The 17,510-nt window shown below is 40.6% G+C and overlaps 1 non-coding gene across 1 annotated transcript; it reads left to right on the forward strand.

Annotated features, from left to right (window-relative positions):
- The first annotated feature begins 458 nt into the window (after positions 1-458).
- On the forward strand, positions 459-565 carry LOC148567475 (small nucleolar RNA R71). The gene has a single exon (XR_015883065.1). It is a non-coding gene; the product is annotated as a small nucleolar RNA R71 (small nucleolar RNA).
- The last annotated feature ends 16,945 nt before the right edge of the window (positions 566-17,510 follow it).

Consider the following 17,510-nt stretch of genomic DNA (forward strand, 5'->3'; position numbering starts at 1 on the left):
TGGTTTTGTTGGTTCCCCCACCCAAAATTTGGGTGGTTCTTCCAACCTGCATTGTACGTCTTAGAGTTAGGGTCATATGGAGGTCTAGAATTGTTCACATAATTAGCTTGTTCCCATTCACCTTCGACTTCTAGTGCATCCCTTTCTTGTTGAGGGGCTTGGGCTTGGATGGCTGAGACTTGGTTACTCTCCATCTTCTTGGTCAAGGCTGCTAGTTGTGCAGTGATTAATTTGTTTTGGTCCAGCAAGGCATCCATTGAGTTGAGTTCCATCACTCCTCTCTTTTGAGTTCTTTCTGAAGTATAGAAGTACTCATTCTTGGCAACGATCTCTATGACATCTATGGCTTCTTCAATGGTATTTTCTTGTTGAGTGAGCCTCTAGAAGAATGATCTACTACTTGCTTTGACTCATATGACAGCCCTTCATAGAAGATGTTTAGTTGCACCCACTCATTGAATATATCAGGCAGGCATTTCCTTGTCAAATCCTTGAACCTCTCCCAGGCTTCATAGAGTGTTTCACCATCTTGTTGTCTGAAAGTTTTCACCTCAGCTCTTAGCCTGTTGACTCTCTGTGGAGGATAGAATCTTGCTAGGAATTTATTTACAACATCATCCCATGTGGTTAGACTCTCCTTGGGGAATGCTTCCAATCACTTTGCGGCCTTATCTCTGAGTGAGAAAGCAAACAAAAATAGCTTGTAGGTGTCAGGGTGCACACCATTGGACTTTACAGTGTCACAAATCCTCAAGAATGTACTGAGATGTTGATTTGGGTCCTCCTAGGCTCCTCCTCCATATGAACAATTATTCTGAACAAGTGTGATGAGTTAAGGTTTCAACTCAAAGTTGTTGGCATGGATTATTGGTTTGAGGATGCTGCTGCCATAGTTTCCTGGATTTGGGTTGATGTAGGAGCCTAAAACTCTCCTCTCTTGCCCAACATGATTTCCAGCATCTCTTCCAACATTGTCTTGTACTTCGTCATCGATGGTGGTCCTCAGATCTTCCTCTACTAGTTCCTCTCCAACTATGCCTTTGCCTCTTGCTTCCCTCCTTAATCTAAGGAAGGTCCTCTCAATTTCACTATCAAAAGAGGATGAAGTTTCTCCCTTTCTACCTGTCATACATTTAACAAACAGCAAGTAGAGGACAAGTGAAAGAATTACTCTAGTGAAGATTAGTGGTTAACTTGGTTGATACAATTAATTAAACAGTTAGAAGAGTGGAAATATAAACAATGAGTAGCTAAAATAATCAAAGTAAAAAAAGGAAACAGAGTGGGCAGAAAAGTAAAAAGCTAGAAGAAAATAACAAGGGAATAAAATTGCTTAATCTAGCTCCCCAATTAATTTAATCATTGTCAAATTCAAATCAATCCCCAGCAACGGCGCCATAAAACTTGATGACCAAAATTCACACCCATTTATAAAATTTGTGATTCCGTTCTTTTGGCAAGCGCACCAAAATTATCGTCAAGTAATAACCCACAGTGGAGTGGGATTGTATCCACAGAGATTGATAGATTTGAGCAACTTTAATCAATTGGTGAATTAGTCAAGCTAAGCAGAATAGATTGTAATTGCAGAATTGTAAATGTGCAGAAAGATAAATGACTCAAAAGTAAAAGAAAGCAGTAAATAGCAGAATTGAAAATGGCAACAAAAAATAAAGAGTAGAAACTTAAATGACTTAATAGTAAATGGGAATGTGGGAATTGCAGAATGTAAAGAAAGCTATAAAGAAAGTGGAAGATAAGAATAAGGGAATTCATCGAGATCAGGAGATGTTGTCTCTTTGGATTAAATCCAGCTCATATCCCATTCAATCATGCAACTCATTGACCTCTTGGCAATCATGATTGATTGAGCCCCAATCCCTTGGTGACTCAATCTCTTAGATATTGATCAATAGCCAATTCCTTGGTCTAATTGCTCAAGAAGAGAGATATGCTTGGTCCCTGATTATACCACACATCATCATCAGTCCAAGTAGAGGGAGGATTTTATGTCACCATATCCAAACACCAAAACCCAGATCCTACTCAAGTGTGAGAAGGGATTTCTAGCATGATTTAATGTTTCCTTTTCCAAGGTTCCCATGAAACCCATTTTGCATTCAACCCCTTTTCCAAGGTGATTGAACACTAGTATGAAGAACGAAATTCCTTCTAGCAAATCAAAGAGAAGATGAAGAGAAGAAGAAATTCACTATCATTAATCCATCAAGTACAACAGAGCTCCCTCTCTCAATGAGAGGGAATTTAGCTACTTGTTCATACCCTGGGTCGAGCTGTCTGACCCAGGATGTTTAGCGACAAGGCGACCGACCTCTTCATGTCCGACTATCCGACCTCTTCTCAAAGAGATCAGCCAAATTGTTAGGAAAGCCCAGTAAAGGGACCAAATAGAGGAACACGACCCATATCCAAAGGCAGTCCAAGCCTATAGAGATAAAGGCAGTTCCTTTAAAGATAAGCTGACCCCACCCAAAGATAAGATAAGATAAGATAAGATAACTAACTTATCTTACCTAAGATGGTCAGCCCACGACCATTATAAATACACTGGAGCACCCAAGTATAACTCATACTCTGATTCTACTAAAACCCTGCTTAATACCCTTGCTAACTTAAGCATCGGAGTCCCTTGTAGGTACCCCCCACCCTCCGGTGGCGAAGGATCAGCAGTGCAGCCAAGCTTAACAAGTTGGATATGATAGCTCCGGCCTCCACTCACATTCGGACCCATCATCTCCGATCAGCACAGAAGATCTCGACCGAGATCGACTTACAGTTTCAGTTAACCCTCGGAACATTGGTGCCGTTGCCGGGGACCTGGAAATCATCCCATCACCATGGCGGACGACTGATGACATGTCACCATGTCATGTTTTTTCTATGCTTTTTCATTTGTTTTCAATAGAATTATGTACTTTCTTGAGCCATAAGCAAGCCAATTGGGTAGATTTTCATGTTTCCTTTGATTTAAGCAACCATGTATGAATTCATGCTATTTCATGAGGTTTTATGCTATAATTGTCACATATTATGAAAGAATGATTATCTCATGATTTTGAGCATAGCTTTGATGTGTTTGGTTGATTAATGATAGGTGAAGAAAGCTTGGAGAAAGGTTGAAGCAAGAAGGAATGGCTAGGAAGAAGAGAGGACAAAAAGTTTGAGCAAAAGTTAGCCTCAAACTTTAGCTCAAACTTTTGGAATAAGTGAAAATGAACCAGGGAGTAAAAAGCTGGACCAAAAGTTAGCCCCTAACTTTTTGGCTAACTTTTGGGCAAAAGCTGGAGCAAAAGTTAGCCCCTAACTTTTTGGCTAACTTTTGGCATGAAAAACACTCCCTGGATGAGCAAAAGTTTGCGCCAACGTTAGCCCCTAACTTTTTGGCTAACGTTGGCACATGAAAAACACTCCCTGGGCTAGCAAAAGTTTGTGCCAACGTTAGCCCCTAACTTTTTGGCTAACGTTGGCGCCATGAGTGTGCAAGGGGTATACTTCCAACAAGAATAACTTGAGCTACAAAGCTCCAAATGAGGTGATTCAAAATGCAATGGAAAGTAGGAATCGAGAGATTTCCAAGCATATATGGCACTGCATGGTGAACACTAAAATTGAGGGAGAAAACTGCCCCGCAATGAGCATAAACGAACATGGTGGCAACCTGCAGTGAGGCCAACTGACCTCTGGACCTTCGACGGAGTATAACGCGAGCTGTAGAGCTCCAAATGATGTGCTCCCAACGGCATTGGAAAGTAGACATCCAGGGCTTTCCAACAATGTATAATAGTATGGGGTGGACAATATGTTTGAGCCTCCAGAACTGGCGTTTTTGATTGGGTTAGAAAGCTGACATTCAGAGCTTTCCAACCATATATAATAGTCTATAGTTGGCATGAAATTGGCACGTTGACAAGAGGACAAAGTAGCACCCCATACATGCACACAAGGGGGCCAACGTTGGAGCAAAAGTTTGACCCCTAACTTTTGCCCCAACATTGGTATCAGCAAGGAAGGGTGCTGATGTGAAAAGTTGGAGCAAAAGTTAGACCCTAACTTTTACTCCAAGTTTTACTCAAGCTTTCATGATTCCAACCCGGTTCAATTCGGTTCTCTCTCCAATTCCAAGAGCAATCAACCAAGGCCTCTATCAACCCAATTCCATCAAGAGCAAGGGCCCATTATCATCACTCAAAGGCACAAGAGATAGTTAGAATAGAAATTTCATTTTAATTGTAATTTGTTTTGAATTTCATTTTCATTTTGTAAAAATGCCTATATAAGGCATCATTCTCATTTTAGAAAAGCGGGAAGAGAGAGAAGGGGAAGAGAGAGAAGGGGAGGCGAGCTCCACTAGGGAGCATTAGGAATACAGAGCTCTCTCTCTGAGTTTCATTTTCTGTTTGAAATCTTGAATTGAGATTGGAAGGAATTCTGTTTTCATTCTCTATTTGCAACTTCTCTTTACTTCTTCTGCAATCTTTTTTTAATTCTCTGCAACTTTTCTCTTGTTGAATCAAGGAAGGATCCACTCCTGAGATCTTCAACATCCTTTTAAATTTCTGCAAATTAAGCACAGTCATTTTGCTCTCTGATCTCCTTGTTCCCAATTTACTTTCTAGTACTTTTGTTCCTCTGCATTTTACATTTGAGCCACTGTGATCTGAATTTACTTTTCATGCAATTTTAATTTCCTTGCAATTGTTCTAAGCTTTGATTTACTGCTTTCATTCAATTTCCCTGCACCCAGTCTCCTTTACTTTCATGCAATTTACTTTTCTTACAATTTAAGATTCTTGCTATTTTACTTCCTTGTTCTTTAAGTTACTTGCAATTTTACTTTCTGCACTTTATAATTCCTGCAAGTTTACATTCTGTTGGCTTCAATTGTCATTCAAATCACTCAATGTTAGCTTGACTAAACTAATCACCCACTAAAGTTGCTTGATCCATCAATCCCTGTGGGATCGACCTCACTCCCGTGAGTTTTATTACTTGATACGACCCGGTGCACTTGCCGGTGAGTTTTGGGTGTTTTGGAGAAATTTGTTTTTCCACAGAAATATCCCATCAAGTTTTTGGCGCCGTTGCCGGGGATAGATTTAGATCAACAATGATTAAGTGGGTGAGAAGTCTAGATCAAGCATTTTCTTTATTTTTGTTCTCTGTTCTAAGCTGAAACCAAGGTGTTTGTATTTTTGCCTCACTAAGAAATTCTCATCTCTGATATGAGTAATTTCAATTTTCATTGATGTTTGCAAAATACAAATGGAGTTCAACTCATCATTTGGTCAAACAAAATTTTATGGGATATCACCCACCATCACCAATCTCTAATGGTGGCTGGGAATATCACCAAGAAAATACCAATTCTGAGCACTCCAAGTCATGGAGCTATGCTTCAGAACCACAAGATGAGAAAGAAAATCATATGGGATATTTTCCTCCACCACAAAATGATGCAAGTCATGATTCTAATGGTGGCTGGGAAGGGAATTCTAATACTCCACATGATATTCATCCGAAGATATCATCACTTGACCACGCTTCAATAGAAAGCCTCTGTCAAAACTCACCACCCACACAAACTTCCATGAACCAAAGCCTCTCAAAGCTTGAGTCCATGCTCAAAAGATTTTCGGAGGAGGAAGAGAAATACCATAAAGAACTAGAAAACTCCCTCAAAAACATGGAAGTGATGGCAGGCCAATTGTTGAATGCAAGGAAGGAGAAAATGGAAAAACAAGAATGCAAGGTCCCTGTGTCAAGTGAAATTGCAAAAAGGAAGAGGTGGTGAAAGTAGTGGAACCTGAAACTGCTCTTGAGGTGATAAAGGAACATGAACATTCACAACCCTCACAAACTTCCCTTGAATCTGTGATCGAAAAATATGAAGAGGAGATGAAGAAATGTTGGGAAGATCAACAAACCTCCTCAATGAAAAAGCTATTAAAACAAATGTTGAGTGTAAAAGAGGAAGTGGAGGAGCAAGAAAGTGAGGAAGTCATTCCAAACTCAAGTGAGGCAGAAAAGTACATGAAGGAGGAGTTCATGGAACCACCAGTTCAAAAGGCTCTGGATGAATACAAAACTCCAATAATCACACAGCAACCAAGTCTTGAATCCAAAGAAGTGAAGGCAACTAGCAAGAACACCAATTCTGTCCCTAATCCAGCAAGCAAGATCAATCAAGCCATGTACAACAGAAAGCTTGCTAAGAGGAAACCAAGACAGGGGGCAATAGCTGAATCTTCTCCTCTTTTGAAGTCATTTCTCTTAACAAACTGGAAGAAGAGGAAGAAAGTAAAGAACAGGTAGACAGTAGGTATATTTCTTCTCCTTGCTTTGTTTAAATTTCAATAAATTGGCATATGATACAATCCCGTTTGGATGATTGCATCAATTCTACATGAAGTGTCACGCTAAGATTCTAAGTTTGGTGTGCCACTTAATTTTCTATGCAATGAATCCAGCAACATCACTTGTCTGCATAATCATATTGCCTTTTACAGTGTTATTTTTCTTCTTAATTGGATAATTTTTGTTTTCTCTTTGTTTCATTTATTTACTTGTTTTTAATGCTTTCCTTCATTAACTGTTTTTGTTAATACATCACCAAGACATCCTTATTCATAACAGACTCTTCATTTGGTGATTGTATTTAACATATAACAGTTTCTTTTGTTTAGTTTTAGTTCAAATAAATTGACATATGGTTGCATTCTAAGTTTGGTGTTGCTATGCAACAAAAATTTTCTTCCAATCCTTACAAGATACTTGCATCAATTCCAAGTGAAAGTGTCACACTAAGTTTGGTGTACCACTTATTCTTTATGCAAAGTATTATGCTCACCTTCTTATGTTTGCAATCACAATGTCTCTGTCTCTTGTGCCTTGATTATTATCTTTAATTTTGCTTGCTTAGAACACATGTACTACTAACTTTTCATTGTGTAAGACATTCATGATCCATCTTAGCCCCTAGCCATTGTTCTAATTGTTGCTTGAGGAGGAGCAAGCATTCTGAGTTTGGTATGGGAAGGAGGAGAATGAGAGGAAAATGACAACAATAGAGAAGATGAACTACAAGGTTGTAAAGTTCCTTTTCCTCTCATTTGTTTCAAGCACTATAAACTGCATGATTGTCTTTACCTTCTCTGTATGCATGTGTGTATAAAAAAGCATAACTTGAATTTTGATTTGCAACATGGTGCTGTGTCATTATGATTACCAACTTGAGTTTTGTGATTTCAAAAGCAACAAAGTATCATGATCATAAACAAACAAGGCATTAAAGAAGATTTTAGCATGTGCATAAAAGTATTGGAAAGCTAGTATGATTAATTGTTGCTCAATTGCATTGGATTTTATTTAATTGAAGTTTTCATCTAGTACATTTTTTTTGAAAATCATGAAAACCTTGAAAGAAAAAGCAAAAAAGAGCAAGAAAAGAAAAAGGGAAAGAATGAGAAAGCTGAAGGCTCTGAGTACCAATGGCAATTTATTTGTTAAGTGCTTGTGGTGTTTATGTATCAAGCCAAATGCTTGAAAACAAAACACTTAGAAGTCAAGGTTAGGCTCAAAGTGCAAAAGCACTCCCTCAAAGCTCAAGGCTCTGAGCATCAATGATTAGAGAGTCAAGAAAAGAAAAGAAAAATGAGCTTAATGAAGTCCTCTAATCAAATGCTTGTGGTGCTTATGTATCAAGTGGTAATACTTGAAAATAAAGCATTTAGAAGTCGTAGCTTTGTTATCAACTCATGGGGCAAAGCACCCAAAAGGAGAAGCTAATAAGAAAATCAAAAGCTTGTTTCAAGGAAGAAATATATGAAAAAGATTTCATAAATTGAGCTAGATGGAAGCATCAATCATTTACATTTCTTTTGTGATTGTAGCATGCTTAGAAAACTAGCTTACCATGAACATTGAGTTGCTATTCTTCTTGCCTTGGATTGTCAATCTTTATTGCATGATTCTTTTCTTGCTTGGGGACAAGCAAGGTTTAAGTTTGGTGTTGTGATGACATGTCACCATGTCATGTTTTTTCTATGCTTTTTCATTTGTTTTCAATAGAATTATGTACTTTCTTGAGCCATAAGCAAGCCAATTGGGTAGATTTTCATGTTTCCTTTGATTTAAGCAACCATGTATGAATTCATGCTATTTCATGAGGTTTTATGCTATAATTGTCAAATATTATGAAAGAATGAATATCTCATGATTTTGAGCATAGCTTTGATGTGTTTGGTTGATTAATGATAGGTGAAGAAAGCTTGGAGAAAGGTTGAAGCAAGAAGGAATGGCTAGGAAGAAGAGAGGACAAAAAGTTTGAGCAAAAGTTTGCCTCAAACTTTAGCTCAAACTTTTGGAATAAGTGAAAATGAACCAGGGAGTAAAAAGCTGGACCAAAAGTTAGCCCCTAACTTTTTGGCTAACTTTTGGGCAAAAGCTGGAGCAAAAGTTAGCCCCTAACTTTTTGGCTAACTTTTGGCATGAAAAACACTCCCTGGATGAGCAAAAGTTTGCGCCAACGTTAGCCCCTAACTTTTTGGCTAACGTTGGCACATGAAAAACACTCCCTGGGCTAGCAAAAGTTTGCGCCAACGTTAGCCCCTAACTTTTTGGCTAACGTTGGCGCCATGAGTGTGCAAGGGGTATACTTCCAACAAGAATAACTTGAGCTACAGAGCTCCAAATGAGGTGATTCAAAAAGCAATGAAAAGTAGGAATCGAGAGATTTCCAAGCATATATGGCACTGCATGGTGGACACTAAAATTGAGGGAGAAAACTGCCCCGCAATGAGCATAAACGAACATGGTGGCAACCTGCAGTAAGGCCAACTGACCTCTGCACCTTCGACGGAGTATAACTCGAGCTGTAGAGCTCCAAATGATGTGCTCCCAACGGCATTGGAAAGTAGACATCCAGTGCTTTCCAAAAATGTATAATAGTATGGGGTGGACAATATGTTTGAGCCTCCAGAACTGGCGTTTTCGACCACGTTTGAGGCAAACGTCGCCTCAAACGCTGCACACCAAAGCCAGCAACCTTGTCCTCTTCAAATGAGCATAACTTGAGTTGTAGATGTCCAATTGAGGTGATTCTAATTGGGTTAGAAAGCTGACATTCAGAGCTTTCCAACCATATATAATAGTCTATAGCTGGCATGAAATTGGCAACGTTGACAAGAGGACAAAGTAGCACCCCATACATGCACACAAGGGGGCCAACGTTGGAGCAAAAGTTTGACCCCTAACTTTTGCCCCAACGTTGGTATCAGCAAGGAAGGGTGCTGATGTGAAAAGTTGGAGCAAAAGTTAGACCCTAACTTTTACTCCAAGTTTTACTCAAGCTTTCATGATTCCAACCCGGTTCAATTCGGTTCTCTCTCCAATTCCAAGAGCAATCAACCAAGGCCTCTATCAACCCAATTCCATCAAGAGCAAGGGCCCATTATCATCACTCAAAGGCACAAGAGATAGTTAGAATAGAAATTTCATTTTAATTGTAATTTGTTTTGAATTTCATTTTCATTTTGTAAAAATGCCTATATAAGGCATCATTCTCATTTTAGAAAAGCGGGAAGAGAGAGAAGGGGAAGAGAGAGAAGGGGAGGCGAGCTCCACTAGGGAGCATTAGGAATACAGAGCTCTCTCTCTGAGTTTCATTTTCTGTTTGAAATCTTGAATTGAGATTGGAAGGAATTCTGTTTTCATTCTCTATTTGCAACTTCTCTTTACTTCTTCTGCAATCTTTTTTTAATTCTCTGCAACTTTTCTCTTGTTGAATCAAGGAAGGATCCACTCTTGAGATCTTCAACATCCTTTTAAATTTCTGCAAATTAAGCACAGTCACTTTGCTCTCTGATCTCCTTGTTCCCAATTTACTTTCCAGCACTTTTGTTCCTCTGCATTTTACATTTGAGCCACTGTGATCTGAATTTACTTTTCATGCAATTTTAATTTCCTTGCAATTGTTCTAAGCTTTGATTTACTGCTTTCATTCAATTTCCCTGCACCCAGTCTCCTTTATTTTCATGCAATTTACGTTTCTTGCAATTTAAGATTCTTGCTATTTTACTTCCTTGTTCTTTAAGTTACTTGCAATTTTACTTTCTGCACTTTATAATTCCTGCAAGTTTACATTCTGTTGGCTTCAATTGTCATTCAAATCACTCAATGTTAGCTTGACTAAACTAATCACCCACTAAAGTTGCTTGATCCATCAATCCCTGTGGGATCGACCTCACTCCCGTGAGTTTTATTACTTGATACGACCCGGTGCACTTGCCAGTGAGTTTTGGGTGTTTTGGAGAAATTCGTTTTTCCACAGAAATATCCCATCAACGACCATGAAAACGAGCACGATTCGGATCTAGAAGATAGAATGCCGCACAAGAATACGGACACTACTCCAAACGATACTCCTCAACCTAATAAAAACAACGATTCATCGACTGTGGGAGCCATGGAGTCACTTCAAGATCGCTTAAAACAATTTGAAAAAGAAGCCCAACATCAGTGAGAAGCTGGGAAGGATCTACAAAGGGAGATAAGGCGGCGCCGGGAATTAGAAGATAAACATTTAAAACTCGAAGCCGATCTCAAAACCAAAGCTACTCGATCCATCCAGGAGGACAGCTCTCGCAAGGATCAAGATCCATTCACTAGGGAGATCATGAAGACCAAAATCCCTAAAGACTTTAAACTCCCGGATATGACTTTATATGATGGCACTACAGATCCTGGTCATCATCTCAGCAATTTCAGAAGTAGAATGTACCTCACCGACACCTCAGATGCAGTTTGCTACAAAGCCTTTCTGACTACCTTAACAAAGACAGTGATCAGATGGTTCGACAATCTACCTCCTAGGTCCATCTCAAGCTTCGACGACTTAGCTAATAAATTTCTTGCCAGATTCTCCATCTAAAAAGATAAGGCTAAGCACGCCCCAAGTCTATTAGGAATCAAGCAAGAAGATCGGGAAAGTCTTCGCAACTACATAGAAAAATTCAACAAAACATGCCTGGACATACAAAGCCTACCAATAGAGGCCGCCATTATGGGCCTCATCAATGGCTTACGAGAGGGACCTTTTAGCCAATCTATATCGAAAAACACCCCGAATCTCTAAACGAAGTACAAGAACGAGCAGAGAAGTACATCAACATGGAGGAAAACTCCTGACTAGGAGAGACCTCAAAATCCGGGTTCACCTACCCCTCCCGGGATAAGGAATCCAAAAAGAAGGAAGATTGACATGGGAGAAAATAAAAAAATATCACAATTACACCCCTCTTCGTGTATCCCTTGTGGATGTCTACAGAGAAGTCTGCCACACTAAAAAAATACCCCCAGCTCGACCGCTCAAAGGCAAAAAAGGAGGAGGAAATCAGACTGAATATTTCGAATACCATCGAATCCGTTGGAATTCTACCAACGAATGTTTTGACTTAAAGAACGTTATAGAAATAACTAGTAACAGAAGGAAAATTAGATCGGTACCTGGCCACTCGAGACGATGAACAAAGAAAAAGAAGAAGGGACGAAGATGTCAGAAGAACCGAGCGATAACCTCGTACACCAGAAAGACATGTCCACATGATACACGGCGGATTTGTGGGAGGAGGAATCTCCAAATCATCTCGCAAAAGATATCTTAAAGAAGTATATCATGTCGAGCGGAAGGAGGAAGCACCCGACATCCCCGCAATTACTTACACCAAAGAGGATGCAGTCGGTATCATCTCAGGACATAAAGATCCCATGGTCATCACCATTATATTGGCAAACGCAAATCTCCACCACACATTAATAGACCAAGAGAGCTCCGCCGACATCTTGTTCGAAATTGCCTTCAACAACCTCGGCTTGGAAGAAAAAGAACTTAGAGCATACCCAAACAACCTGTTCGGACTGGGAGACACCCCAGTTCAACCACTTGGATACATCTCACTACTCGGAAAAGGAAACCAGTCAAGAACACTCAAGATAGACTACATCGTGGTCGTGAGTTCAGCTTACAACACCTTAATAGGCCGGACAACATTGAATCAGGTCGGCGCAATAGTCTCGACTCTACATCTGTGCATGAAATTCCTAACTACAAAAGGGATAGCTACAATAAAAGCAGACCAAAAGATGGCACGCCGCTGTTACAACGAAAGTCTAAACCTCAGAGGCAGAGGAGAAGAATTCCACACAATCGAACTCGGTGGAGTTCAGAGGCAGTAAGAACTCCGCCCACAACCTGAAGGTGAAGTAGAGAAAGTCCAGATCAGAGACATCCCGGACAAAACAACCAATATTAGTAAGAGCCTAAAAGGAAAAATAAAAGAATCACTCGTACAGTTCTTACGAGATAACGTCGACCTCTTTGCATGGAAGGCTGCAGACATGCCAGGCATAGACCCCAAATTAATGTGCCACAAGTTGGCAGTCTACCCAGGATCTCGGCCGGTACAACAAAGACGAAAAAAGCTCAGACCAGAACGATCCCAAGCTGTGGAAGAGCAAGTACAAGCTTTACTGGAGGCAGGATTCACAAGAGAAGTCAAGTACCCGCTATGGCTAGCTAACGTCGTCTTGGTGAAAAAATCAAATGGGAAGTGGCGAATGTGCACCGACTACACTAATCTCAACAAAGCCTGCCCAAAAGATCCTTATACACTCCTAAGTATCGACGTTCTGGTAGATGCTTCCTCCGGATATAAATACCTCTCGTTTATGGATGCATATTCGGGATACAATCAAATCCCGATGTATCCACCCGACCAAGAAAAAACTTCATTCTTAACCCCAAAAGCAAACTATTGTTACATCGTCATGCCTTTTTGTCTTAAAAATGCGGGAGCTACTTATCAAAGATTAACGAATAAAGTCTTCACGGATCACATCAGAAAAATCATGGAAGTCTACGTGGACGACATGTTAATAAAGATACAAAGTGAAGAAACGTTGCTGCCCGACCTCGCCCAAGTATTCGACACCATAAGAAGGCATGGCATGCGACTTAATCCTGCAAAGTGCACCTTCGCAGTAGAAGCTGGCAAATTCCTGGGTTTCATGCTCACACAAAGAGGAATTGAGGCAAATCCGGATATATACCGGGCCATACTCGACATGAAGAGTCCGACTTGTGTCAAAGAAGTACAACAACTCAACGGAAGGTTAGCAGCCTTGTCCAGATTTCTAGCCGGGTCGACAATAAGATCTCTCCCCTTCTACGCCATCCTAAGGAAAGGGAAGAAGTTTGAATGGACCACCGAGTGCGAGTAAGCCTTCCAAGATTTCAAAAGATTCTTGGGACAACCACCTATCCTATCTCGACAACGAGAAGGGGAACTACTCATATTATACCTCGCGGTAGGAAGTCGGGCAGTAGCCTCAGCATTAGTTCGAGAAGGCGACACCGGGCAACAACCCATATACTTCATTAGTAAAGCATTACAAGGATCCGAGTTGAACTACCAAAAAATAGAAAAATTTTCCTACGCACTCATATTGACATCTCGACGACTTCGTCCATACTTCTAGACTCACACCATTAAGGTTCGGACCAACCAGCCCATAAAAGGGATTTTACAGAAAACAAACCTAGCAGGCAGAATCTTGCAATGGGCAATCGAGTTGTCCGAATTTGATCTTCAATATGAAGCTCAGACAGTCATCAAATCACAATACCTGGCCGACTTCATTGCAGAATTTACAGACACCCCGGGGACCCCCACAAAATGCTACTTGGATGGTTCCTCAAATAAAACTGGAAGCGGCGTGGGTGTGATAATTGAAAGCGACCAAGGGACCGAAATTGAACTCTCCCTCAAATTCGGGTTACCCGCCTCAAACAACCAAGCGAAATATGAGGCACTACTAGCTGGTTTGAAGCTGGCTAGGGAGGTTGGAGCTCAAAAGCTTATCATCTTCAGCGACTCACAAGTAGTCACTTCACAAATAACAGGGAGATACTAAGCCAAGGATCCCACCATGAAAAAGTACTTGGATAAAACTAGGAAACAGCTCGGACAACTCGGGGAATATGAGATCCGCCACATACCCCGCGAACAAAATGCTCGAGCTGATGCACTCTCAAAGCTAGCCAGCACCAAACCAGGGGGAAACAATAGAAGCCTCATCTAGGAAATGCTGCAGAACCCATGAATCTCGGAAGAGGAAAAAGTACTATCCATAGTAGGCTTGGATAAAGGATGGATGACTCCCATAATCAACTACCTCAAAACAGAAACGCTTCCTACAGATGAAAAGGAGGCAAAAAGGTTAAAACGGAAGGCACAATACTACACTATCATAAATAATACCCTATACAATAGAGGGATCTCAATACCATTGTTAAAATGTGTACCGACTTCCAACACAAAAGAAGTCCTAGAAGAGATACACAGTGGCACCTGTGGCAATCACCTCGGAGCACAAGCACTTACCAAAAAAGTACTCTGGGCAGGGTTTTATTGGCCAACTCTATAAAAAGAAGCCACGGAGTTCGTAAAGACATGTACACCATGTCAAAAACATGCCAACTTTCACATCGCCCCGCCAGAAGAACTCATCAGCGTGACCTCACCTTGGCCATTCGCAAAATGGGGACTCGACCTTCTTGGACCCTTTCCTCAGGGATTGGGACAAGTTAAATTCCTCATAGTAGCGGTAGACTATTTCACAAAGTGGATCGAGGCAGAATCCCTAGCTAATGCCACTGCTCAAAGAAGTCAAAAATTTCTATATAGGAACATTGTCACAAGGTTCGGGGTTCCATACTCCATCACCACAGACAATGGCACTCAATTTACAGATGCAGGCTTCAGAAAGCTAGTGGCCAACCTGAACATAAAACACCAGTTCACTTCTGTAGAACATCCCCAAGCCAATGGACAAGCCGAAGCTGCCGACAAAATCATACTAGTGGGGCTCAAGCGAAGATTACAGGACGTAAAGGGAGCCTGTGCTGAAGAACTTCCACAAGTCCTGTGGGCGTATCGAACAACGCTGCATTCCACCACAAAGGAATCACCCTTCCGATTAGCGTACGAAAAAGAGGCAATGATCCCAGTGGAGATTGAAGAAGGGTTACCTAGAGTGATCCACAATAACGAAGAAGCCAACTCTCAACTTCAAAGGGAAGAACTCGACCTACTCCCATAAGTCCAAGAAAGAGCTCGGATCAAGGAAGAGGCATTAAAACGACGAATGGCTTCGAGATACAATCAAATGGTGGTGCCGCGAGGATTTGCTGAGAACGACCTCATCCTAATCCAAAATGATATTGGAACAACTCGACCTGGAGAAGGAAAGCTGGCAGCAAACTGGAAGGGACCCTACCGAGTCAAAGAAGTACTTGGAAAGGGCTACTACAGACTGTCCGAACTCGATGGGCGAGAGCTTCCTAGGTCATGGCACACCTGCAACCTTTGAAGGTACTATAGTTAGGGATGATAAAAGGATCTTAGGATAAGGCGCACTCTTTTTCCTAAAAAGTTTTTTTAATGAGGCGCCAAGCCAAGACCTATAAATTGCCCGACTTAGAGGGATAAAGCTCCCACATGTATATATTTACATTTTCTTTTGAATAAAATCTGTTCAGATCTTCTATAAATGATCAAGACGCATTAATCTGAAACATTCATCGTCCGATTACAAAGCTACAGATCGACAGAAAGTGAAAATCAAATTCACTGCACTATCACGATAAAGACCAACAGATATGAAAACCAAAATTCTTCAAAAGGGTGACCAAACGAGTATTAAACCCAATTTTTACAAAATCGGCAAAGATGAAAATAGAATAATGCAAGAAGTTATCGAAAGTGATCCATAGAAAGGACCTGACGAGGTCTTAATAAAATGGATTGCTAAAAAATAACTTAAAGACTGACCGATGTAAAGAAGTCGGACCAGTCACAATAACCAAAGTTATAAGTAAATCCCTGGAAAGAGGTCTGCCAACCCTATAAAAGAGGATTGCTATAACTTAGAACAGATCGACATGACGAAGTCGGTTTCCTACAAACAAGTTATAAAAGTAATCCCTGAAAGAGACCTGAACAAGGTCCAAGAAAGAGGATTACAAAAATAACTTAGAAGAGATCGACACGACGAAGTTGGTCTCCTACAAACAAGTTATAAAAGTAATCCCTGAAAGAGACCTGAACAAGGTCCAAGAAAGAGGGTTACAAAAATAACTTAGAAGAGATCGACATGACGAAGTCGGTCTCCTATGAACAAGTTATAAAAGTAATCCCTGAAAGAGACCTGAACAAGGTCCAAGAAAGAGGATTACAAAAATAACTTAGAAGAGATCGACATGACGAAGTCGGTCTCCTACAAACAAGTTATAAAAGTAATCCTTGAAAGAGACCTGAACAAGGTCCAAGAAAGAGGATTATAAACATAACTTAGAAGGGCCCGACATGAAGAAGTCGGCCCAAAACATAAAGTTATCAAAGTAACCCCTGAAAGAGACCTAAACAAGGTCCAACAAAGAGGATTACAAAAATAACTTAGAAGGAACCAACACAAGGAAATCGCTTCGAAAATCAACAAGTTACAAAAAGTAACACCTGAAAGAGACTCCACGAGGTCCGAGAAAGAGGGTTACTATAAATAACTTAGGCAAGACTGACATATAGAAGTCGGCCTCCCCCAAACAAGTTGCAAGAGTAATTCCTAAAATAAGACCCTACAAGGTCCAAAAGAAAGGATTGCTAGAAGTAACTGAAATGACGAAGTCGGCTTCCCAAAAACCTTAACGTTATAAAGGTAAACAATAACAAAGGTCCCAACAAATAGGGTTATTAGAAATAACTTTAAGCCTACATAAGGAAGCCAACATACAAGTTGGATCCAAGCAACTACAACCTCAGAGGAATCAAGCCACAAGTATGAAGGCAATCTAAAGAGGTCAACAAAGCTCCAACACTCCGAAAAGCCTAAAAAGATACCAAGGCAGATGCAAACAGACATGATATGAAAAACATAAATTTATAATAATAACAAGCTCAAGAGGCTACCAAAATCATCCCTAAGAACTTGGAAACTATTTTGTTTTTCAAAATAAAGTTGCTAAACAAGCAACCAAAAGAGTGTCAACAGTCAGCAAACATCATAAAAGAGTTTAAAAGCCCACAAGCCGGGCTATCTACACAAACATCTAGAAAACTATTTGTCAGAAGGCTTCTCGGCAACATCAACACGGGGTGAAGGAGGGCGAGTCCGAAGAGGCACTGCATCCACTGTCCCGTCATCCCTATTCAAGATTTGGCAATCAGGATCTGATTCAAGATGAACGACCTCAGAGGAAGGAGTTGAAGAAGTCGGCATAACAGAAGCTTTGGCCACAGGCACAGAGGGAGGCTCAACATCGTCATCATCAGGGTCGTCAGGAACAATTTGGCCATCCTTTACAACATTATCCAGACTGAATAGAGCAAGGTCGACCTCAGGAGCAAGAACCCGAACCTGTTCCATCAGGATCTCAA

The sequence above is a fragment of the Arachis ipaensis genome, chromosome B4, assembly GCF_059453495.1.
Source record: "Arachis ipaensis isolate K30076 ecotype BB chromosome B4, ASM5945349v1, whole genome shotgun sequence".
NCBI lineage: Eukaryota > Viridiplantae > Streptophyta > Magnoliopsida > Fabales > Fabaceae > Arachis > Arachis ipaensis.